The 24,701-nt window shown below is 52.9% G+C and overlaps 1 protein-coding gene across 2 annotated transcripts in view; it reads right to left on the bottom strand.

The window, feature by feature from the left end:
* Positions 1-22,283, bottom strand: part of PRDM11 (PR/SET domain 11) — an 87,737-nt gene extending 65,454 nt beyond the window's left edge. The window contains exons 1-2 of one of the 2 annotated variants that reach the window (XM_088789533.1): positions 21,718-22,283; positions 15,595-15,789 (exon numbers count right to left, since the gene is read on the bottom strand). The gene's annotated coding sequence lies outside the window, so the exon portion shown is untranslated. The remainder of the gene's footprint in view (positions 1-15,594; positions 15,790-21,717) is intronic. The other variant, XM_074336256.2, reaches the window with a different exon arrangement.
* Between the last annotated feature and the right edge of the window lie 2,418 nt (positions 22,284-24,701).

The following is a 24,701-nucleotide window of genomic DNA, read 5'->3' as shown; positions in this document are numbered from 1 at the left end:
GCAGGAGCAGGAAAGGAGGAGAAGGCATCTGCTGATGGAGGGAGGGTGGGTAGAGGGGGCTCCTCCCAACCACCTGCTGTCCCCCTGGAAGGGGACCCTGAAGTCTAAACAAATTCCCCAAGGCCAATGGGCTCCAGGATTCCAAGCACCAAGCTGAGCACAGCCAAATAAGGCCTGAGGAGAAGGGGGTGCGTGCTGGTGGGGGCCAGGGTCAGGCTACAAGCAGTGTGGAGTCTTTGGGCTGAAGCTACCAGGGGCTCAGGGAGGCCCCTGTCACGCTTCCAGATGACAAAGCAGGAAGGTAAAAAGGTCCTGAATGAAAGGATATGGAGATTCATTCTGCAATGACTGATGGCTTGCCGGTACCAGGCAGGTGCAGGAGACCTAACACAGCCTCAGGTTTCCTCGGCAAGTTACCTCCCTGATCTTAATGCAGAAGGTGGAGAGTTAAAGCGACCTGCCCCCAAGTCACGCTTGTGGCTTCTAAGGGGTAGGGCTAGGAACAGTGTGCTCTCACCTCTTCCTGCCTCCTACAGACTATTAGAGCTGAAAGGATGTGTCCACACCTCCTGGTCCAAGTCCCTCCTAGAAAGATGAGGAAACTGAGACTCAGAAGGGAAGTGACTTGCTCAGGCGTCCTATAGGAAGGCAGGGGGAGGCATGAACCCAGTACCATCCAGTCTGTATACTCAGAGCCCCTCACCTGGCCCTCTGTTCTCCAGGCCCCTCTCTGGGGCGTTCTGCACATTCTCACACCTACTCTTCCTGACCCATGAAGCTGCAGCCTCTCTCTAGCGAGGTAAGACGCTGATGAAACACCATGCGGAGTTCTGGCCACAGGGAAAAGGGTCCTGCTTCCTGCGCCGTGAGACCAGAAGGGAAGGCCTGTCTAGGGAGGGGCTGCAGGGCCAGCAGGGATCCAGTGGGCCGACGACCAGTCCTGTAGCCCCGCACCAGCTTTCACTTCTGTATTCTCCTTCTCCATCCTGCCACTGCCATTCTCCCTGGCTGTTTCTTCTCCCAGTCTTGTCTAGAATCTCAGAATGAAAAGATGTTTCAAAAGTCACCCAAATCCTTGCTTCCCAAGGTGTGGTCCACAGACAAGCCGTGGACAGAGTTGCAAGCTCCTCACCAGACCTCCCCATCAGAATGTCCCCCCAAAAGAGAAGATGCCAGGGGATTTGTAAGCACAGTAGAGTCTGAGCAGCACTAATCTAAACTGCACGATGCTAGAAGCCACAGCGTGTATCACCACCAAACCTGCATGAATACCTCTAACAGGGAACTTACTACCAGACGACCAGGCCACTATTCCATCTTTGGACAAGTAAGGCGTGTGTGTGTGTGAGAGAGAGAGAGAGAGAGAGAGAGAAAGAGAGAGAGAGAGAGAGAGAGAGAGGTGGTCCACCATTGGTTCTGAGTGGTCCTGCTCAGTATGTCAAACTGCGAGGCCTCACCATCCTCTGACCCCGAGCCATTTCCGTAGAATCAAGTAGGTCAAAGTGACCACAGCATGAATGGTGTGCAACGGCTTACTCCCCAAATAAGGGGAACTGGCTTGTTTTCTGCTTATTACAAAAGCTGCCGAGTCCTTCACCTTGAGTTCCGGTGCAGGGTAACCCACTGTCTGCACAGCCACATCTGGGTCCGTCACGTCACCCATGGGACTTGGGGGCAGGGTAACCGGTGCCACCCTGCTAATGATCCTGCTGTTTGCTGTGCTGGGACCCAGAAACTCTTGCTGATCCATGGAGTCCTGCCCACACTTAGCATCTCTGCCATGAGACTGGGGTCCTTCCCTGATTCTATGTGCATGGAGGTGTGTCGGTGCGTCTGCGTGTGCCATGGGGGGCAATTCATTAAGAATTAATTAAGTATCTCCCCACATACTCATGAAAAGGCTGGTACATGTGGGCTCATCCTGACCTTGAGTTGAAGGGATTCAAAAGGAAACCTGGCCTTTCTTGAGCACCTACTTTGTGCCAGGCCTTGTGCCAGGTGTCCCACTGATTCATTATCTCACTGAATCCTCCCCACAACCCTGCAGGATGGATTATATGCCCTTTTTACATTGGATGAAATTGAAGCTCTGCCTGCAGCTCAATCTCAAGAGTAATAAGCATAAATGACCTGGGCGCAGGCAAGAAAGAAAGAAACAAAGCATGAGATGATTTCTGAGAATGATAACTGAGTGCAAGGTGGTGTGATCACTAATTATCGTAACTACTGTCTGTCAAGCTTGTCCAAACAAACAGGTGTTCTGGGGCTTCGCGGCCCAAGCTGACAAGCCCAACACTGAGGGGCACTGCGAACCTGGAAAGGATGGAAGACCCTTGTCCCAGTCCTCCACGATGGAGGCAGGAGGGGCCCAGATGTGGCTGAGGCCAGGCTCTGTGCAGCGTATCCCACATGTACCACAGAAGATACCCATTCATTCACTCGCGATGTATTCAGGTGCTATGGAGCGCCAGGCACTGTCCCAGGTGCTGGGAACCTTGGAATGAACTAGGGCCCAGAAATCATGAGGCTTGTGGCCTGGGTAGAATGTTGGTAGGTTTTCCTGCTGGTGTGCATTCCCCCTTGTGGCATCAAGTCCCCTGGTGTCCTTGAGGAGCCCCCTTCTCCAAACACTCGACTCTGGCAAAGGAGCATGACCAAGGGCCAACCAATCAGCGCTCCTATTGGCAGCTCATGACGAAGGGTGCGGGGGAGGGTATAGGGCCCAGCCAATCATGAGCTGCAGTTTGGAGGTGTAGCGGAATCCGCTGGGAAGAGGGACTGCTGAGAGAATAGAATGTAAGTATGGATCAGCGAGCAGCCAGCCACTGTGCCACTATGTATGACAGATGGCCTATGAACGGAGCCAGTACAGAAGAACGCAGAGTAAGATGGACAGACCATGTCCTGATTTCACCGTGTGAGCCCCTGGATCCAGCTGTGCCTGAAGCTGTACTGCTCTTGGATTTCACACTTTGCTGAGCCCATAAATTCTATTTTTGCCTAATCCTGCTTGACTTGAGCTTCTGGCTGATTGTATTTGGTTCTGTCAACAACCTAGTGAGTACAGTTTTACTTTACTGTTTTTCAGATAGGAAATGGAGGCTCAGAGAGGCTAAGTTGCTTGAACGTGGCTGCACAGCAGCTGTCTGTTGTCAAAGCCTATGCCCTTTCCACTACTTCACGGTGGCAGTCTCGTATGGGGGGGAGGGGGGACAAACTGCAAGTGGGGGTTGGAGTAGGGTCGTCCCTGGCAGAGAGTGAAGGGACTTCCTCGGAGAGGTGGCCACTGAGGGATAATTAGAATGAGAACCTCCTCCAGCCAGACAGGGCTGTAGGGAAGTGGCTGAAGAAAGGATCCATAGGTTACAAGCTGGCAGTTGCTTCTTTTTTTTTTTTCTTTCCAATTTTCATTTTTGCTTTCGTTGCCAACTTCGAAGAAAGAGAAGATTGCGTGTAAAAACATGGATGTTCAGCCTTTCTGGAAAATCAGAAGCACGAGGAATACCAGGCAGGCAGTCCCATGTGGCAAGAGTTTTCTGGAGCTGGGTGGTGGAGGCCCTGCTTAAGGCACTTAATCTGCACATCTCCAGCCAGCCTGTCACTCTGGTATGTTCCCTACCTCGGCGGGGCATCTGAGTTTGCAGCCTGCATGGCAGAGGCCAAAATGCTGTGTAGACACTGTCCTGTGAGAACCCAGACACAGACGAGATGGGGGTGCTGGGTTGGGACCTCGCTGGCCCCCCAGACTCTGTCCACTCTGGCTATTCCTAAATCTACAGTGCCCAGAACAGTTCTTGGCATCAAGTAGGGACTCAATAAATATATACAGTTGCCCCTCAGTCTCCTTGGGGGGGGGGGTTGGTTCCAGGACCCCCTCAGATACTAAAATCCTCAGATGCTGAAGTGATGGTGCAACATTTGCATATTACCTAGTCACATGGTTCTGTATCTTTTAAATCATCTCTCGATTACTTACAACACCTAATACAATGTAAATGTTATGCAAATAATTGTATTGTTTAGGGAAAATGACAAGAAAGAACTTTATACATGCAGCCATGTAGGCCTTCCTACACAATACACGTCAGCAACAACATAAATCTTTTTTTCCCCAAATATTTTCAATCTCAGGTGGGTTCAACCCTCAGACGCAGAACCCAAGGATACAAAGAGCTGACTATACTTGGTGACTGGAAGACAGTGAGAGGGTGTGAACTGGAAGCTTCCAGGACTACCTCACAGTGACCCTGTAAATCCACTCCCAGGGGTGTGGGAGAGGCACGAAAGGAGAGGACAAAGCAGCCCTCAGCAGGGGGCAGCTTGGTGCAGAAGTGAGACGTGGACTCTGGGTGGGACATGCTTGGGTGCGAATCGCGGCTCCACCTCTTACTATCCCTCCATAAAATGGGTATAACAACAGTCAAATAGGGTTGTTGTGAGCAAAGCGGTAAACGGCCAGTAAATAACTATGAGCATCCCCTTTTCCACTGATTCACTGACCTTGAATAAACTGCTTTCTGCTCTGAGCCTCAACGTATCCATGTGTAGGATGAGGCAGTTAGGTTTTATTTTCTGTGAGGACCTACCAGCTCTGGTATTCTGTGACTCTTCAGCATCGTGCAAACGTCCAGAGCGGCGCCACAAACAAGCACCCCAGCAGGTCACAAAGGTCTCTCTGCTAAACCACTCCACCACTGACGTCAACACAGACCCTAATGACTATCATGGTAAAACCATTTGATTCCAGATTCCTTTAGATTTAGCCCAAGTTCCAGCCCTAGGACTTGCTGTGGCTCATTTATCCCAAATTATTATAATCCAAAGGCACGGGGACACAGCTGGAAGAAGCTGGCCCTCAGGGGCCCTTTCTGGGGTCCTCGCTTCTGAGAGCACGCAAGCAGGGCTCACCACGGGCATTTCTCTGCGGCTGGCACCCGGGCATCCAGCTGGCAGAGCTGTTTCCATTTCTCTCACACGCCCCCAGATGGGAAATGATTCATGAAAACCAAGAAGGTAAAATTAGCCCAAAGGCTGCCGAGTAATTTATGCAGCCAACAGCCCCGGGAGGGAGGGAAGGCCCACACTGCCAACTCAATGTGGCCTCTCAGCCTGGCCATCAGAAGCCTCTGTCTCTGGGGTCTTCTATTTCTGGACTCAGCCTCCAGGGCTGTTGGCAAGGCTTCCAGAGCTTTCCCTGACCCCCGCCCCATCACACTCAACAGACACATGCACGCCATTGGAGACTTGCTAAGCATCCGTGGGTTGCTGGAGAAAACTGCACACATTTCATCCTCACCTCAACCTTAGGAGGAAAGTTTCACCTCCCCTGTTTTATGGGTGAGGAACGTGGGTAGCCAAACATAAGTGGCAGAGTCAGAATTCAAACCCAGATCTTGTGAACTCTAAAAGCTGTGCTTCCCCCCGACGCTGGGTGTTGTCTGCCAAACCTCGAGGTCACAGGGTGCAGCTAGGGGAGTGGACCCAGTGGGGATTTCCTGGAAAGCTCCAGCACACCTTGACAGTCTCAAGCTTTTCACCATCTCAAGACTATTCAATACCAGGACGTGGTCCTCAACTCCAAGCCCAGTTGTCCCAACTGGCAAGGTGGAGGGTCCCCAATATCCCAGTATCTTAAAAAGGGGCTGAGATAATGCCAGTCTAAGCCCTGAGGCCCAAATCATACCCATTAAAGGAAGACAAGAGAAGCCTGATGGTCTCACTTTACAGGGCCCAGAGAGGGGAAGGGGCTTACTCAAGGACACACAGCAAACCTATGGTGGAACCTAAGGATGGAACTGGGTCTCCTGAGTCCCCCTGCAGAGAGCCTGCTGTGAGACCTATTTACAAAAGAGGAAATCTGAGTGGGAGGTGGATCCCTACACACAGGGGCAGCTGAGGTGGCAATCACCCGAGACCTCCAGGGGCCCCCTGATCTGGTTCTGCCCCAGGCACCTGCCCTCACTTTTGGAACCCACAGGACACACGTGAGCAACTGGAGAGGGCTCCTCAGAAGGAAGCAGGTGAAGCAGACTGAAATTTCAGCCCACACTTGTGGGAACCTGGGCAAGTCATCTTACCTCCCTGAGCCTGAATGAGAGACAGATTTGGAAGCAGAAGAGAAAATGTGCGTTCAAACCACTCAGCAGCCTGTGAGTGTTCCACAGGAACGCAAGGGTCCCACACGGACGCGGTCATGGTACTCACCCTCTGGCCCCTGGCTTTGCCCAGAGGAAGCCCAAGGCCAGCCACGGGTGACACCCCACAGCCACTCATGCAGAGAGAACTTGTTCATGGCTCCCAGGGCTGGCAGCTGAGCACCAGCACGACAGCTTAGAGCACCACCCACTCCTAGGACACGGTTCAGAGCAGCTCAGTGGCCCTGTCTTCCCAGAGTGACCACAGCTGCCATGACCCACGTCCTGAGCTTAGCACTTTCAAATATCACTGCACTGGACCCTTCCCATCACTGCTGGAGGAAAGGTGACTCGGTACTCACTTTACAGTGAGAAAACTGACATTCAGAGAGGCTGGGTTGCTTATCCAAAGACTCACATTCATTCATGCAATTAATCATTTGACAAATGTATACTGAGCACCTGCCATGGCTCAGGCACGGTGCCAGGAACGAGACTGGTGTGGTGCTGGCCTTGTGGCCCTCCTGGCCGTAAGTGGCTGGGAGGTAGCTCACACCCACCTCCGGTAGCCACACTGCCAGCATTCCAATCTCGGTTTCACCCCCCTATGACCTTGGGAAATACTAAGCCGCTCTGTGCTTCAGTTTCCTCGGCTGTAAATGGAGAATAATAATGATATCTACCTCATGAGGTTATTCTGACGATTAAGTGAAATGTTACAGGTCAAGACTTAGCATAGCACCTGACACATACTAAGTATTCAATAAATAGGAAGTTACTGAGCCAGGACCCACAGCTCCATCCCTCTGATACCAACGACCGTGCTCTTAGCTCCAGGCTAGGCCAGGTCAACGTCTTTGGTAAGGTCAGCAGCAGCATGACTGGTGAGGGTCTGTGTCCAGAATGAGGAGGGGGGTTTGCGTTTCCCTCTGCCATCCACCAGCTCAGACTAGCCCCTGGGCCTTTTGGAGCCTTGCTGTCTCCAGTCTTAAAATGGGCCCACTGATGGCTCTCTTCTGCCTCTCTGGGAGAAGTACTCGAGTCCCCAAGGTTACTGCACCCTGACCATGCCACAGGATAGCGGAGGGCAAGTCCTCTCCCTAGCAGGGAAGATGACCTCAGCTGAAGCAGCCACACTCTGTCCCCCGCCACCTCTGGCTGCAGAGAGGGTTTGTGGCTAATGCTGGGGAAGGGCTGGGCCCCAGGCCAGCCACGATGCTTCTCGCCTCTCAAGAAGTAAGTCCAACCCTCTGTGCTCACTGACCACAGATGCCACTGCCCAGAGGACAAGAGGTCAAGCAGGGCTGCCCAGCTAGTCACCTTCTGCCAAGACTATCACATTGGGTGGCCTCATGAAAAAGAACTCAACAAGGAGCCAGATGGCCTGAGTATATTCCCAACGCTGCCAGTGGCCAACTGTGTGGTCTGGAGAAAGTCACTTAACCTCTCTGAGCCTCAGTTTCCACATCTGGGAAATGGCCTTGGCCAGGCTGCCTGTTTCAGAGGTGGCTGTGAGGAGCTGGATAGAGGGTGGCATAAAGGTGGTTTAAAACCTGAAAGGGGAGGGAGGCATGAGGAAAAGAGCAAAAAGACCATCCTTTCCAGCACTAAATATACAATCACCTGCAGTGATTTGCCCCAGGGGCTGAAAGGCAAACCCATGCCTGGACCAGCTAGTGTGGCCCAAAGAGGCCCCAGGGCTCTCAGGGGAGAGGCTGGCCCCAAGCTGCTTTCTTCTCCTGCCCACCACGCAGGCCAAGGGAGATCAAATCCCAGGCCACAACGGGCCCCATTGAGAGCTGGTAAATCTGCCCAAGGTGTGGGGTTACCTTACCAGGCTCCTGGCCACCACCGCCGAGTGAAGGGTCAGGCTGACCTCCTTCCCTCCCCCTAGGCCCCAGTCCAGAATCTGGGCAGACACCCAATGCCTGCTGTGTTCCCAGGCAGCAGTCTCCTCTGGGAAATCAGTGGGCAGTGGGATGAAGCCATTGCAAAGGCTAGAACTGCCCAGGCTGCCCCCCGGGAATGCAGGCCTTCTGCCCACAGAGTGGGGTCTGAAGCTAATGCAGACGAGAGAGCTCAGGATACTAGCATCACTGGGATTTTACTAGGTGCCTGGCATGGCGTTTTGAGCTTAACATGTGTTAGCTTATTTGGTCTGCACGCTTATTTGGTCTGCACGGCAGCTCAATGACATAGATGCTATCGCCATCTCTAGTTGACGGAGGATGAAACTGTGGCACAGACAGGTTCAGTAGCATCCCCAGAAAGATCAGGAGTTGAACCAAGGCATTTTGACCTGAGTCCACTTATTACCACAGCCGCCCAAGAGCGGAGTCACTCACACGTGGCTTTTGAGTAAGGGCAGGAAAACCCTAGTGTGAAGGAGAACGGCTCCAGGAGCCACAGTCCCTGTTCCCAGATCTCTGGGAACTGGTGGGGACAGGGAAACAGATATTCTCTCTGGCTCTAGTGTAGAGACCCAGGAATAGTGAGGGACCCATACGGAAACAATTGGTTTCATGCAAAGTCTCAGTGGACAGACTTTAAATACTATGCAATAATTTTTTAAAAATGTAGCAGGCTTCCATAACTCAGCAGGAGCTACACTAGATATGCCCAGGGAGACACAAGAATAAAATCAGAATTAACCTAAATGTCCAACAGTAGGAGAATGGCTAAAGTAATGATGATCCTTTCCAAAACCACTGTGCATCAGTTTTAAAAAGGCAGAGACAGAGAAAAGAAAAGAATTGTGGTAGAATAGATTTCCTAGATCCAAAGTTAAGTGAGTCAAGTTTGCAGAATGATCTACATACACTACATGAAACCATTTGTTTAAACACACATAGACGCACATGTGCGCTATAATGGTATGTATTCCTATAGTGTGTCAATGTATTGAAAAAGATCTAGAAGGATATATAACAAAGCAATAACTGTGATAACTAATCGTGCAGAGGGTGTTGAAATGTTGTGTTATCAAGGAAGATCATTTTTAGCTTTTTAAATAATATTTGATTTTTTTACAGTAAAAAAATGTATTTGTATATGCCTTATATAATTCAAACTTAGTAAAACAACAGAGAAAAGACACAGTGTGCTGCCTTCGGAACCACTGAGTTACTTACTGGTCCCTGGAGGTTCGCAAGCATCCGAGTTGGGGTGGGAGAATTAGAGAGAATTGGAACACCAGAAGGAGAGGTGGCTTAGCTGGCCCTTCTGCATCTCAGAGCCTCATCAGGGGGGTAGAAGCAAGTCCCTCAGTCTCCCTGCAGCAAGAGTGGCTTTAAGGAAGCACAGAGCATTGGACCCTGAAGCAGGGAGAGGTGGGAGCTGTGGGCGCTCACTGTGACTCAGTCAGAGGCACACAGGCCAGCTCGGGAGAGTCTGGCTCCTAACGCCCACCCTCTCCCTCTCCCCTTCCCTCTTGCCCCAGTGACTCGTGGCCAACCTGTCTCAGCAGCCCCCAGTCCCTGGCCAGCATGCTGTGGTTCAGCCTGACTCCCAGGGGAGGGACCGTATCTCTGGGAGGACCTCACACTGGGGCCAACAGTAAGGAAGGAAGGAGGAGGGGACTGTGACACTGAGCCCAGGCAACCATTGAGCCCTACCCCCTAACAGGCTGAGCCCAGCTCCAGCCATACCCCTGGCCGTAGTCAGGCCCTGGCCCCTGACATTATAACAAACAAAAGTCAATGAAGTTCTTACCTTCAAGACAGCTATGAGGTTAACAGAAGAGCCAAGAGATGTGGGTCTGAGTTCCAGCTCTGACCCGGACTTCCTACAAGATCTTAACAAAGTCACTGAACCTCCTGGAGCCTCAACTCCCTCATCTGCAAAATGGGCCCATAGTATCCACCTCCCCAACCTGCTGTGTCAATGAAATGAGAGAGCCTCTACGTAGCCTCTGTGTAAACCATTCAGACTCCCATAAAACGCAAGGCCCCATCCATGCCAGGGACACTGGGCACTGAGAAAAGGAGGTGGCAACGACTGAGCTCCAAAAGAAGCCAGACTTGCAGTAAGTATGAGAGCCCAGGGGCAGCCAGAAAGGAGCCCACTGCTGGCCCCAGCCAGGGACCAGGAAGGAGGCAGACAGAGGGATACTCCAGGTGGAGAGAGGGCGCAAGAGTCAGAAGTTGAGTCTGAAAGGGCGGTGGAGCCATTCTTGGCCACTGTCCTGGGCCAAAGGCCAGAGTGCTCAGGGAGGGCAGAAAGCCACTGGCAGGTGCCAGAGAGGAGTCCGGTTTCTACCTGAAACTGGGGGAGGGGGCCCCTGGGAGCCGGGCCAACAAGTCCTCACCTCACCAGTAGCCCAGGGAACTGGGGCAGGGGCAGGCGACAGAACTATATGGGGAATCATGGAGTGGAAGAGCAAAGTCCAGTCACTGAGAGAGGCCGACAGGCTGCGAGGAGCAAAGGGTACAGCCTTGGATGATTTGATCTGGGCGGTAAAGAGGCCTGGGCCACACAGAACAGACTCAGAGGGTCCTGTGAGGAGAAGGGCCACGGAAAAGTAAGGAGGTCTCACCTAGCACTCCCACCAGCTCTGGGATGCTATAGCAGCAGACAAGTCAGGTGGGTTCAGCTGCCCCAGGGCTGTCCCCACCTCAGGGAGACCCCCAGGCTATGGCAAATGCTGCGTCTAGAGTGGGACCAGCCCAAGGCAGAAAGCCAGAGAGGTCTGAGGTCTCAAGCCTACAAATACGACCAAGGCCACTGTCAAAACCAAAGCACATCAATGACTCTTGGCCCTGAAGATCGGGCCTGGACAGGCTGTAAATGCCTGACCAGCCCCATCCCACGAATCCCAGGCAGCTGGACTCCCCGCTGAATGGCAGCCAGACAGCCAGGCCTGCTGTGTGGGGCCCAGCTGACAGGGAGCTGCAGGGAGGGAGTGGGAGGCTGGGCCACCCTGAACAGGGGCCCCGGAGGAGGGGGGTGTAGGTGGGGCTGGGCTGGAGGGAAAGCCACTTCACCCTGCTCCCTCCCAGGCAGGCTGGTCTTGGGGCCACATGCAGGCCCAGGCACAAGGTGGTCTGTTCCCAGCTGTCCCAGGACAGGGCAGGTAGGCTCCTCTAAGGACAGAAGGTTGTGTCAGAGCCAAGGACCATGGCAGCAATTCCATGACGATGAGCTGTCTACTCCCTTGAGCTGGCCCTCACTGACTCAAACTGGTGTTCACTCCTCAGGCCACAAACGCAAGACTCAGCCCTGGCCCATCAGAGGGTTCATGCAGGAAGCAACTTTAGGCTGTTGTTCATGCTCACCTCCTAAATGGACCCCCCACCATCACACACCAGGCTCCCGGTGTCTGGCCAACCCCCCAACCTCAGCCTCACACCTCTGTCCTCTTTCCCGCTGGTCACACTCCTGAGCATGACTCTGGCCTCCTAGCAGGTGGCTGACACAACCACTTTGAGAGCGTACCACACTGGTTGCTTACGGCAGGGGGACAAGAGGCTTCCGCCAGGGCCAGCCAACCACAGCAGATACCAACCCATTAACCCAGACTGTCTGGGACGGCCTGCCACGCACCCTGGAGAACCACTGACTGACTCACGGGGCAGCCAGGCTGAACTACAGGCTGGCTGCCTCAGAAGGGACAAGGAGAGGCCTGCTCACCAGCAACGTACTCCCCTGGGCACCAAGAAACATCTTTCTGAAGGCTGAAGGCTGAAGACCAAAAGGAAACACACACCCACATGGCCCCTTCATCTTATCTCCCACCTCACTTCCACTGTCTCCAGGACACTCTTTAAGTCTCAACTCCTTTGGCCGGCATTCGAGGTCCTCCCAGTTTGGCCCTAACCCGCCTCTCCAGGGTGGTCTCTGCCACCTCTTCCTTCTCCAAACACCCAAGATCACTTGCCATTCGCTGAACCCCGGGATCCTCACGTTGCCTGCCTTTGCACATACTGTTCCCAGTGCCTGAAATGTCCTTCCCGCATCCTCCACCTGGCAAACTTCTACTCCTCCTTCAATGTCACTTCTGGGAAGTCTAACCAATACTCTCCCTCCCCCACCACCCATGGCAGAATGACTCGCTCCCCTCCCCACATCCCTGAGCAAGTAGGGCACTTCCTACCTTCAATCACAATTAGGATCTGGGCCAGAGCTGCTCAAACTATTTGTGGTAAAGAGACTTTTTTTTTTAAAGTTTTCCAATCTGCTGCCAACTGATACTTTTGTAAATTACAATACAAACAACGCGGTCACGTCAAGCTGCAATATGAGTTCCTCAATATTTACTCGCCATGTCTGTACCCATCTTGCTGCAGAAGAGGAACACAGGAGCTCACAGATGGGCAGGGGTCTGCAGACTCCCCTCTCCATGGCACTGTCAGGCCCCAAGGGACCTGCTGCAGGGCCCATCCAATCATGTGCCTATGTTTGGACCTCCAGAGCCCAAGGGGGCGCCCCATGAACATCTGCTGAACCAAATATTGAATGGGAAGGTCCCAGCAACCCTGTCACATGGGTAGCACCTGTACGAAACAGGCATCCCCATTTCTCAAGCTAATACACAAGTTAATGCCACAGCGGGCCAACAATGTCGTACTTTCTCGGTACTAACCAGCTTTACGAGGCAGACGCTGGAAACTGCAAGGCCTCCAGTCCACCCTCCCTCTCAGCAAAGGCTCCTGACACCATCCCACTGCAGTAACAGTGAGGCAGTCCCATAGAGTGGTGAAGAGCTTGGACTCTGGAACCAGACAGACCTGGGTTCAAATCCTGATTCCGCCTTTCATAGCTGTGTGGCCTTGATTAAGACACTTCACTTCTCTGGGCCTCAATTTCTCCTGTGTAAACTGAGGCTATAACACCAGTATCATGGGGCAGCACGCTGCTTCAGGCAGGGCCCATACACACCCATAAGTCTCAGTCAGGTTTGACTATTATTGATATTTATAAAAGGCTGGGGATCAACCAGCCCGAAACTCTGCCCTGGACCCTCCCTTTCTGCTCATCCTCCCCTCAAGACCCAATATCCTCTTTTTAGGGTAAATTCTTCCCTGGCTGCTAAGTTTGATTTCCTTTGAAGCTTTCACTTTCCTGACCTCCCTACCCCGGGCTAAGAGGCTTCTCCTTTCTCCCCTTCCCTGGGACACCCTGAACTTCTGATCCTCTTCACTTCTTCCCCACACACCACCCCTTCTGGCTGATCTGGCTCTCCCTCTGTTAACACAACTGGTCTGAGGCGGGTTCTGGCACCACCCTGAAAAATGCCACCCTGTTTGGGTTGGGGCAGTGAAGGGCTGGACTGCGAGGCCAGGGATTGCCCCAGCCTGCAACCTCCTCCCTACCCACCCACCCACCCAGAGCCCACCCTCTCTGTACCTTGGGCCAGGACAACGCTGAGTCCACCCCAGCTGCGCCCACGAGAGGCTCACTCCCTCCTGGGGCTAAGGGTCCATTGGGCTGCTCCCTAGGCACCTCGTCCAGGCCGGAGCCTCCCAAGCTGGCCATCTCCATCCCTTGGACATCAGGCAGCAGGATTCCTTCCTGGCCCTCACCCCTTTCCCTTGGGGAAAGTGCGAGATAGTGGGAGAAGCCACTGCGGGAAGGCTGACATTGTGGGGGCGGTTCCATATTTACTTGCTTGGTGACGTTCATTCCAGCCCAGCTCGGTGCCCAAGTCAAGGTGATATAATTGCCTGCTGGTCCCATCTCGCCCCCAACCTCACCATGAGCCCAGGAGAAGGAGCCCACTCGTCACTATCCCCTCCCCACCCCAAATTCCTTCATGCACATTACCCTGGGTCACTGCCTCTGTCCCTCCCAGGACAGGGTAAGCCCCTGTCGTGGCAGATATTCAAGCAGTGGCTAAATAGCCTCTCTATTGGGAGGGCAAGGCATGGAGACATGGGGACAAATGCTCTCAGAGGTCCCCATTCGGCTCTGATTCCAGGAGGAGGAAGACTGGGGTGCAGAGGAAGGGGTGCTAGATTTGGGGTTAGAATTTTAACTTGGTCACTCTCTAAATTGTATGGCCTTAAGCAAGTTACTTCCCCTCTCCGAGCCTCAGTTTTCTCCGCTGTAAAATGGGGGTTATAAGAACTGGTCTGCCTGCCTCATGGGCTAATGATAAGGGATTTGGGAGAAGATGAAGTTGGGTGCCCGGGGTTGCCCATATGGGTCAGGTGGGGCGGGGAAGAGAAATGGGTGGAAGGGAAAGCTCTAGAAGGCACTGATGGCTTCAGAGGCCCAGTGCCTCAGTTTGCAAACAGAGTCCCCACCCCTCAGCACCCACCCCGATCTGAAGCTGATGCTGGGGAGCAGATATGGCCAGCAGCCTTCTACCCGCTCCACTTCTGCCCCCTCCCCTAGTGTCACTGCTTTGGAGGCTCCTGGTCTGTCCAGATGTGCATGCTAGTGCTGACACATGAGGTTCCCAGATGGGGAGACAGAGGATCCTGAAACCAGCGTGCAAAGTGAGAGCTTATAAATCAAATCTTGTGTTTCAAGTACCTGCTGGGAATTGTTCAGTAACGTAAGCAGGCGACCCCTAAGCCTTCCTTTATAAACTGCGTGTCTCAAAATGATTGGAATGATTAGATTATGGCTGTGTGATATGGAGCTTGTCACTTACGCTCTCTGAACCTGAATTGCCTTTTCCATAAATGGATGTGGAAGCAGCCTCACGGGGCTGTTGTCAAGTGCCCTTGTGCTCAAAGGGCCACGTTCCTCTTAAACTCTGGTCCGGAAAACAAGAAGGAAAAAATTTCTTCCACAGAATGTAATATGGGACTGACAATACTGTCTCCATGCAGGAATGGAAACTGAGGCCCAGGCATGTTTGGCCTTGAACACAAGCCTGGGAGGGGGTGGGGGACGTATCTGAAGGTGTGGTCAGGTTACCTTTAAGTAGAGAGACCTCTGTGTTACACGCTCATATCTAGGCACTGCTATCCCCAGCGAGGGGGACAAGATTATTTCCGTGACCTGGGGCACGCCTCCCCTCTGGCCGTGACATCACATCTGAGAAAGTGGCCCCTGAGCTGGCCCTAAGCCACACATTGGTACTTGGGGCTTCTTTCTCTGGGGCCTCCACGAGGCCCTGCTTTGCAGATGCAGAAATAGGCAACCCCAACAGGGGCAGCCTCTTGCCCACATCTCCCAGCTGCCCAAGGGGCAGGACAGAACTAACCCTGAGGCCCATACCCCTCTCCAGGCCATAGCACTGCCTCCACCCACCCACACCCCTGGCTGCCTCTTTCTTACTTCCCTCTCCCTGCCAAGAGGCCAGCCCAGGGCACTCAGCCGGGCTTTATCTGGGGTTGCCTTGGCTACTCAGAAACAGAAGCCAGGCACACTAGAGAACCTGTGACCCCCAGAACGGTGCCCTTACCGCCCTCCTCTGAGCCCCGTGTGAAGGGCCAAGTGCCAGCCTCCTCGCCTTCCCCTTTAGAATGGCCACCACCAAGCTCTCACCTTCCTCTTCACCCTCTCCTACCTGATTACAGCAACAGCTTCCTCATCGGCCTCCCTGCCTCCAGCCTCACAACCAAGCTGCTGCTGCTGCTAACGGTCTCAGGGACGTGGATCTGATCTCTCTGTGGGCTTTCTCCTCGTGAAACCCTCTGCAGCTCCTGCAGCCCCACAGACAGCGTGTAAACTCCCCAGCACAGCAGTCACGACCTGTGACAACCTGGGTGGGGAAAAGCATCAGGGTTACATGGGAGGGCTCAGGAGCCAGGCGGCCTGGGTTCAAATCCCAGCTCGGCCGCTTACCACCTGAGACACCTTGGGCGAGGTATTCTACCTCTCTGAGCCTTGGTTTCCTGTTTCCCCTAAAAAGTGGGGAAAATAATAGTAGCAATATCAGAGGCCTGCTGGGAAGATTAAATGAGAAAATGCATGTAAAGCACTTTGCATGTAGTAAGTGCTCAATTCATTCAGCTATTCCACAAATGTCTGACACCTACTATGTGCTATGCCCTGTTCATAGAGCAGTAAATGAAACTGACCAAAATCCCCGCTCTCTAGAAACTTATAATTGATGATAATTGAGGGAGGGAGCCAAAAACAAAATAAATGAGTAAAACATAGGTCATGTTATATGTGCTATGTACTAAGGGAGGGGAAAAAAACCCAGGAAAACGGGGGGACACAGGGTAGGGGGTGCAATTTTAAACAGGAAAGTGTCCACAAGAACGTGCTATTTGAGCAAATGTGATGGAGGTGAGGGAGGCTGCCATGGAGATAACAGGTAAGATTGTTCTAGGGAGTAGGAACAACCAATGCCAAAGCCTTGAGGCCTAGTCAGGCAGGACTGGTGTGTTAGTCATACTGTTACTATCATTCTCCTTGCCAGGCGCATCTCCCTCCACTTCCTCCCTTAGACACTCTCTCCGGCCAAATGAACTACGTGAGCCTCTCCAAAACCTTCTATGTGCCATGCCTTTGAACAAGACACACCTTCTGCTGGGATGCTCGTCCCCTCTTGGCTCTACAAATCCTACTCATCCTTCAAAACCCAGCTGAAAGACTCCCTCCCCAGGAAAGCTTTCTTTGACTCAGTGTCACCAGTGGTCTACCTTACACCCTCCTGTTATCACCTGGACCTGCCTGGTTAACTTCCCACCTCCCACACTGCTGTGTGAGCTCTGTGGGGGCAAGGACTGGCTTCCACACTACACCCCCAAGCCCAGCACCGTGCCTGGCACAGGTTAGGCACGTATACCGTGACCATCTGCTGAATGAATGAAGGACTGAAGGACGCCCCAGGCCTCCCTTCTTACAGAGCCTTCGCCCAGGGACACCACCATGAGTGTGGCTGCCCTGGGGGAATAGTGGCCTTTCCAACACAGATACGAATCTGCAATAGGAAACAGGCTTTTTAAAAATAACAGCACATTTTTCTTTTTTCTTCGTTGTTTTTCTTCTTTCTGCTTGGCTTATTTTTCCAATGCAGTCCCTGGACCAGCTGCAGGGAAGCCCTTCCCAGGCCCCACGCTGAAAACATGGGCTCTGGGACCTCCAAGAAGTCCCAAGCCCCAGCAGAGGTGGAAGTGCACCAAATGGTTCTAGACCAGCCCTGGCACCAAGGCCACCAGGCACCTCTAAGCCAGAAACCCCCTTGTTCAATCCCAATGTTAGGGGGGTATTATTTCCTGGAAATTGGTTCTCCAGTGAGGGCTTTCTAATGCCATGTGACATTTCCAAAGGGGCTCTACATGGTAGGGCCTGAGTTCTCTGCCCTCACTGTAAGAGGGTATCCCTAAGGAGGTGGCATCAGACTGCCAGGATTCCAGTCCTGGCCATACCCGTTTAACCCTGGATTCCTTACTTCACTTCTTGGGGCCCCAGTTTCCCCAACTATGAAATGAAAACAATAATCCCTATCTTGTGGAGCTGTTGTCTGCACAGGGATGTCACATGCTTAGAACCATACCTGGCCCACAATAAGCCCTCTTCCATAAACAGTAGCTGCCTTCATCGTCATTACCCTCATCTTCATCGTCCCTGGATCTCCTACGCTGTGACCCTTCCCTGAATCACATACTCTCCAGATCAACAGAGATCTCAGGGTCTGTTACATCTCACACTCCTGCCCTCCTGGACCTTCCCCTTATACATCCCAGAAACATGGTCCTTCTGGGGCAGGAACACCTATAAATACAGGGAGTGTAGTACCTGTACTCTACGGGCCAGTCACTTTGCCTGCCCTGCCGGACACCTCCTTTCAGCTGGACCCACCTGCCCCTACCCCAGAAAAGCAGCATCCATTAATCCTGTCCTTAGCCCAGGTACTCAGGTACTCCAGTGCTCAGGTACTCATCAGAAGGTATTTCTCTAGCAGCTCTTGTGTACAGACACTGGAAATACAGGGGCTCGTACAAGCCAACACAGGTCCTGCCCTCGCAGAGCTTACGGTCTGGAGAAAGAGTGAGACTGTACTCAAGAATTCCACCAATAAATGTAAAATTGCTACTAAGATGAGTGCTACAAAAGAGAGGTATGTGAGGCCATGAGAGGCTGTGATGGGGGTGTTTGACCTAATCAGGGAGGGCTTCCCTGAAGAGGTGATGCTGAAGCTGAAAGATGAAGGATGAGGAGGCCTAAGCTGAGGTTAAATGCACAGAACAGAGGGAACACCATGAGGAAAGCATATGGGGTGGAACATGGCAAATGGAGGGATACAAGATTGTGTCCCCCGTAAGTGGAGGGCCACTTAAGCACAGAAATCCTTCAGTGGGAGTCCCTGAAGGTTTTTCAGGCAGGGGTTGATAGACTCAGATTAGTCAAAAAGGTCTCTTTGGTTGCTGTGGATGAGCCTTCCCAAGTCTGTGTGTGTGTGTGTATACAGTTGACCCTTGAACAGCACGAGTTTAAAAATCCACATGTAAGTGGACCCATGCAATTCAAACCAGTGTTGTCCAAGGGCCAACTTTTTTGATCCGCAATTGGGAATTCACAGATGTGGAGGGCCATCTGTAATTACGCTTTTGCAGAGTCAAACATTATAAGATTTTTTGACTGTGCGGAGGGGAGAGGGGTTGGCACCCTGAATCCTCACGTTGTTCAAGGGTCATCAGTACTTGTCTCTGCCTGAACACTCCTCTAGTCCAAGTCAAGACAGGCTAGGTTATGCTGCAGTCACAAACAACCCCCAAATCTCAGTGATTTAAAACAATGAAAATTTAGTTATCATTCATGCTCCGTGTCCATCATGGGACATCTAGGAACTCCACTCGTACTGATCCAGGGACCCAGGCTAGCAGGAACAGCCACCATCCCACCTACTGCTAGTTGCCATGCCACAGGAAAAGAGCACTCTGGAGGATCCATACCATCAACTAAACGCTTTGGCCCAGAAGTGACATGTTGTTCAAAACTCACTGGCCCATCACATGGCCCTACACAAGCACAAGGGGACCTAGATTCAATCCTACCACGTGCCTGGATGAATTGGAAATATTTAAGGACGAGCATTAAGGACCCTCAGACACTCTCTCACCCCATCTTGCCCTTCGCCAACCTTAACTCATTCATTAGACAGCAACGGTTTCAGTATTCCAGAAGGAGGGAGCAGCGTGTGCTGGAGAGATCCAGGGGAGGGTGAAAGACGAGGAGCAGGAAAGGGCAGCGGCCAGATCACTCAGAGGCTTTTAGCTGATGGTAAAAAGTTGGTTCTTCATCCCCAAAGCCCTGAGAAGACTTTTCTGGCAGGAAACGGGAGGCTTGACAAGATCTTCTTTGGAACAGATCACTGTGCCTGTGATGCTGACACGGGCATAGAGGGAGGTTGCAGGTGGACAGTTAGGAAGCTCTTGCTATTGTCCTAGGGAAGGACAGCAGTGGCTTCACTAAGATGTTGGGGAGGAGGGTATGGACAGAGGTGGACAGATTCAATGTACAGGTTAAAGTTCCCTAGACCTGAAAATAGAGTAGACTGGACGGAGGGCACAGAGGCACCAAGCTTTCTGCCGTAAGGACTCGCAGGATGGTGGTAGCCTTGACCAAGTTCAGAGCCCAAGAGGAAGGAAGATTATGGGACAGCCTTGGACCCCATGTGTTGGTTATAACTATGAGATAGCCAAGAGGGCAGGCAAAGCAGGCAGCTGAATAAAACAGGTATGATTCCTGACTCCTAGTCCAGTGTCTTTACTTCCTTCATACTTGCCAATAACATAGAACCAGGGAGTCCTCACATACCCTGCCCCCCAATATAAGTCCAGGTAAGGAAAGATTCAGATGATAGAAGTCTTAAGTTGACACCACAGAGAGCAAATTTATGAAACACATCAATCCAAGGGGTCTAGAGGACAGAATTATAACTCAGGTCAAAATACTATGTAAGCGACAGTGGTTGATCAAGGGCTCATGGGACAAGTGAGAGGAGCCCCGTATCTTTGAGAATGTCACTAGGGAAGGGAACTAGATCCTGCTCCAACTGCTCCTTGGAGGCCCCTGTCAGTATGGTACTGGAAGGACCTGGGTAGGGTCTGTCGGGCAATTCTGATATTTCCAAGATAGTATTTTCTGCGCTAATCCTGAGGAGAGAACACTTCTTAAAATACATGTCAGCTGTGGGCTAGGCATTTTATCTCTGCCACTTCAGATGTTCTCACAACAGCCTTGCCAGACAGGCTTTGTTGGTCCCATTTTAAGGATGGAAGAAGCAAGGTTGAGAGGTCTAGGTGACAGTGCCAAGTCTACAGTCACACAGGTATTAGGGGGAGGAAGGATTCCGATGGAGAAGCCCCTTTCTATTAAACTAATGCAACCAGCCAGGGCTGTATTCCCAGAAGGGGTTTTCAGACATGTGCCACAGAGCACTCTGCTTGCCTGCCTCTCAGAGTTAGTGGGCAAAGACCATGCCCGCCTCCCCAGGATAGGAGACCACAGCCTGTGAATTCTGGCCCATGGACCATCACCCCCACCCCCAACACCTTCCTTCCTCTCAAGGGGAATGTGGGAAAAAGCAAGCTTAAGTGCTGCAGGCAGGATGCTACATGGAAAATTCTTTTGCCCCAGCAGAAAAAAAAAAAAAACACCCAAAGTTTATAGGGTTTCCAGGCATTAAGGGCAATCTCTCATTATTGTCTGCTGTCCCCGCGCACAAAGAAGTGGGTGTTTCCTTTCAGCCACTCTAAATTATATATACCACAGCCTTTCTCTACACGAAGCAAACGTCTAAGAAAGAAGAGAGGTTTAACATTTTTCTCTCCTAAGTCCCGGCCTATCCTGGGGATCTAAGCCCCTACCGCCCAACCTGGTTCAAGACACAGGCAACTTTTCAGCCAGCATCGCCCAGCACTCAAGACATTAGTATTCATTCTCTTTGCAGCCACTAGCCGAGGGCGTGCTGGCCTTGACACGAGAAAGGTCACTGGCCACGAAGTTTCCGCAGTTTCTGCATATGAGAGTACCTTGGGGATTGCAAGTGGGGGAGGTGGAGGCTACTACACTCCGGAGAGATTTCCCGAAGAGTCTACACCGCAACTAAGATTTAAAAGATAGGAAAGAAACGGCCTCCGGCTCGGCGGCGTTTAGCGTGAAACCGTGGACTACGATGGAAGAGACCCCCACTGCATCCCGAAGGACCCAAGCCCTCCACATCAGCCCCAAGCGCCCAGCCGAAAGTGCCGCGGAGAACTAGGCCAGCGGCCGCGGTAAACCCTCCAGCCTTCCGCGCCCCGCCCCGCGCGTGTCACCGCGTTCTCATTCCGAACGCTCGGCCCGGTCCGCCGTTCCCATTGGTCGGCGGCCACGTCCGTCAGCGGGCCGAACGGCGGCGCAGAGAAAAGGCTACATTGTAACAAGGCGAGCGAGCGAAGAGCTAGCGGGGAGGAAGGAGGCGGAGGGGCGGCCCCCGAATCCCGCGGCGGCGGCGGCGGCGGCAGCTACCTGCCGAGGGTTAACCCACCACGGGGCCCGGGCGAGCCGCCCCCCTCGGCTCGCGCCCGTGTGGCCCCGGCCCCCCGCTCGGTTCGCGTCGGCCCCCAGCCTCCCGCGCCCCCCGCAGCCGCTCGCAGCCCCTGCAGCAGAGGCCCCCGCGCTCGCTGGCAAACTGCCGAACGCTTTCCGAAGCCATTTTCAATGGCCACATTGGCTACCGGGGCTGACTCACCTTCCCGGGAATGCTGCGGCAGCCGCGGGGCCCGGGCGGCGCGGGCGGCCCGGCGGGCGGCTCGGCGGAGGCGGCGCGGCCCCGGCTGGCGGCCCCCGCTGCGGGAGCGGCCGCGCTGCGGGCGCGCTGGTCCCCGGCGAGGCAAAGTTTCAGCGCCAGCCTTGGCGCGGCGGCGGCGGCGACTCGCTGCTGCTCTCCTCCCCTGCTTTGACCACCATCTTATTAGTACAGGAAATGACATGGAAAACGGAAGAAAGCGGCGTTTGGGGCAGACGCGGACCCCCCAATTCAGGGGCCGGAGCCGGGACTCACCAGCCGCGTCCCAACCCGGCCCCGGAGAAACCTCCCGGGGCCCCCTCGGCCCCCGCCCCGCACGCGGCCCGATGGGGGGAACCTAGCTCCTCGAACCCAAAAGGAGAGGGCGAGTTTTATATTCCAGCCGGCGGAGAAATCGAGAAAGAAACAAATAAATGAAAAAAGAAAAGGTTAAAAGAACTTTCGAACTGGGACACTTTTTTTTTTTGGTCGGAATTAAAAGTTCTAGAATTTTAAAAAGTCATTCGGTGGGGGTGGGGGCTCCCTGGCTATCCTGGTCCCGCCGCTGCCCATTTTGTACCAAATAGTTGGGGAATAAATGCGTTTATATTTTTAACCCTTTCGAGGCTCCGCAACAGGCCCCCTCCTGGTCTCGTTTAACCCTTTGACTGCCCAGCAATTTGGAGACACAAACTAAAGCTGTAAAACACAGGCGTCCCGCTGAAGCTGAGGGTAAGGGGTTTGGGGGTTCCTTTAAAATGTTAACTAGTTACGTGGGGCGGGTTTTAAAGTTGCGAACCGAACCGATCGTGTTTTTCAAATCGAAATTTGTTACAGGGGTTGAGATTCTGAGAACCGGACTGGCTAGTTCCTGGCTGGCTCGGAAAAGATGTTTAAGCTGTGCTCACTTGTTCGGTTCCTCAGTTTCTCCATCTGTGAAATGGGATTCAACATCACACAGAGATTGAACGTAGGGAGGAAAAGACGGAATTTTCATAAAGACGAAGTGCTTAAAAGTCAGAAAGGCTTCCTTTGGCGCCTGGAAAACCCACGGGCTGCGATGCGGCAAAGGACACTGCGGGATGGCGTAACCAAGACAACCATTACCGAAATAACCCCTTTCCTTGGCGTTGTCCGCAAGGCACGTGGCCGAACTGCCAGGTGTCTCTTGCCAAGGAAGGCTGTGCTGAGCTAGCTCTAAAACGGGGGCCATACCCCCTAGTTGGAGGTTGCTGGGAGGGATTCCATCCCGAAAGGTGCCTGGGCGGGGCTGCCCAGTGAGAGTGGTGGGTCTGACCAAAACGTCCATCAAAATCCTGCAAGAGCTGGCACAGGGAGCCTCAGGGCAGCACCCTAGGGAGGCTTCCTCCCAAGGGGATGGACTTCCCTGTAAACCTCGCTGCTGGCTGGGAGCCTGGCGTCCAGATGGGAGTCCATGGTCAGACCCCAGGACATGCCCTTGGCTCTTGCAATCTGTTGGGGCCTGGGGGTGAAGCGCATCATCTTTCCCTTGACTTTAGCATCACAGACACAGCTTCTTGGAATCCTATGTCTGTTATTTGATGAGTGATCTTGAATAAGTGACTTATCCTCTTTGAGCTTCAGTTTCCTTACCTGTAAGGCGGGGCACACTAATAACCCACATTGCCAGCTCTGTGTGAGGAGCCATGAGAGGATATTTAAAGGACCTAGCACCCAGCTGCTCACAGTAGATGCTTAAGAAACAGTAATTAACACCATAATCCTATGACATTCAATACAACTAAAAAGTTTCCTGAGTGTCTATCTGCTCGTGCCAGGCAGAGTACTGGGTAGTGGGGAGTACCAAAATTAGTCAGACATGGTCCTTCAAGGAGGTCTTGGTCTGGCCAGGAGGTGGAGATACTCACAGCTCACTTGAATTAATTCAGTAATTAATGCACACCCAGCTTTGCTAAACATTGCAGGAAGGCCAAGTGCTTGGGCAGGGGGAAGGACACTGAAGAAGGAGCTATTTGTTCCTTTTGAAGAGTCGGGTTCGCCAAGGAAGTGATATCAGAGGTTGGCCTTGAGAGGGGGATTGGAATTTCCACCAGTGGTAGGATGGCATTCCAGGATGGTGTACGGCAGGAGCAGAAAGCACCAAGTGCCCAGGTGTTTGACAGGTGGTCAGCTGTGACTGGAGTGGTTGGGGCAGAGGAACCGGAGATGAGGCTAGAAAGCCAAGTGGCTAAAGAGAGAATGTGGTCACATCCTCCAAAAAGGAAAAATGTCTTGAAGAGAATGAGCTGGTGAGGCCAGCAGGGGATTTCTCCCATAGTGCTGCTTTTATATTTGGGGCTGGGGCTGTGTCTGGGTCCTTGCACATTGCAGGCTGGGGAGTCGGCTCTTCAGGCATCAAATTTGGGAAGCTCAGACACGCTGTGTGGTACAGAGACCCACGTCTGAGGAGCCTGCCACACCGCACTGTGTAAACTGTGGCACATGCCTTTTCCTATCTAGGCTCCAGTTTCCTCCTGCGTGACACAAGGAGTTTGGACCAGGGGTCCTATAGTCTGCCCTTAGGAAGCAGCCCCTTAGGCACGTAATGAAGATCAAGGCACAAGATGGAATCAGGAACAAGGCTGGGAGAGTTGCAGGAACTGTCTCAAGAAGGCAGCCCAAGGGTTAGCAGAGTCAGATGCTCTGAGTCAGTGTGGGCAGAAAGTGGGGCCTGAATCTAATCACCAGGCAAGTGGTTTAGACCAGGCAGGCCTTGTGAGACTGTGCCTCAGCTTCCCTTTCTGAGTTGAATTTTGCCTGAAAACAGAAGTAGGGGTGGGGTGGGAGCTCCACTCGAATTCCCTGGGAACTAGTGGAGGGGGAAAGGGAGGGGACTGAATGAATAGAGCACATGCTGCACGCTTTTGGGGACATGGCCTTTTGACTCAATAATCCAAGGCAGGTATCATTACCAGATATTATTATAA

The sequence above is a fragment of the Rhinolophus sinicus genome, chromosome 14 (assembly GCF_057876585.1).
Source record: "Rhinolophus sinicus isolate RSI-liver-muscle chromosome 14, RSI-T2T, whole genome shotgun sequence".
NCBI classification, from domain to species: Eukaryota; Metazoa; Chordata; class Mammalia; order Chiroptera; family Rhinolophidae; genus Rhinolophus; species Rhinolophus sinicus.
This window is presented reverse-complemented; position numbering and strand designations above follow the sequence as displayed.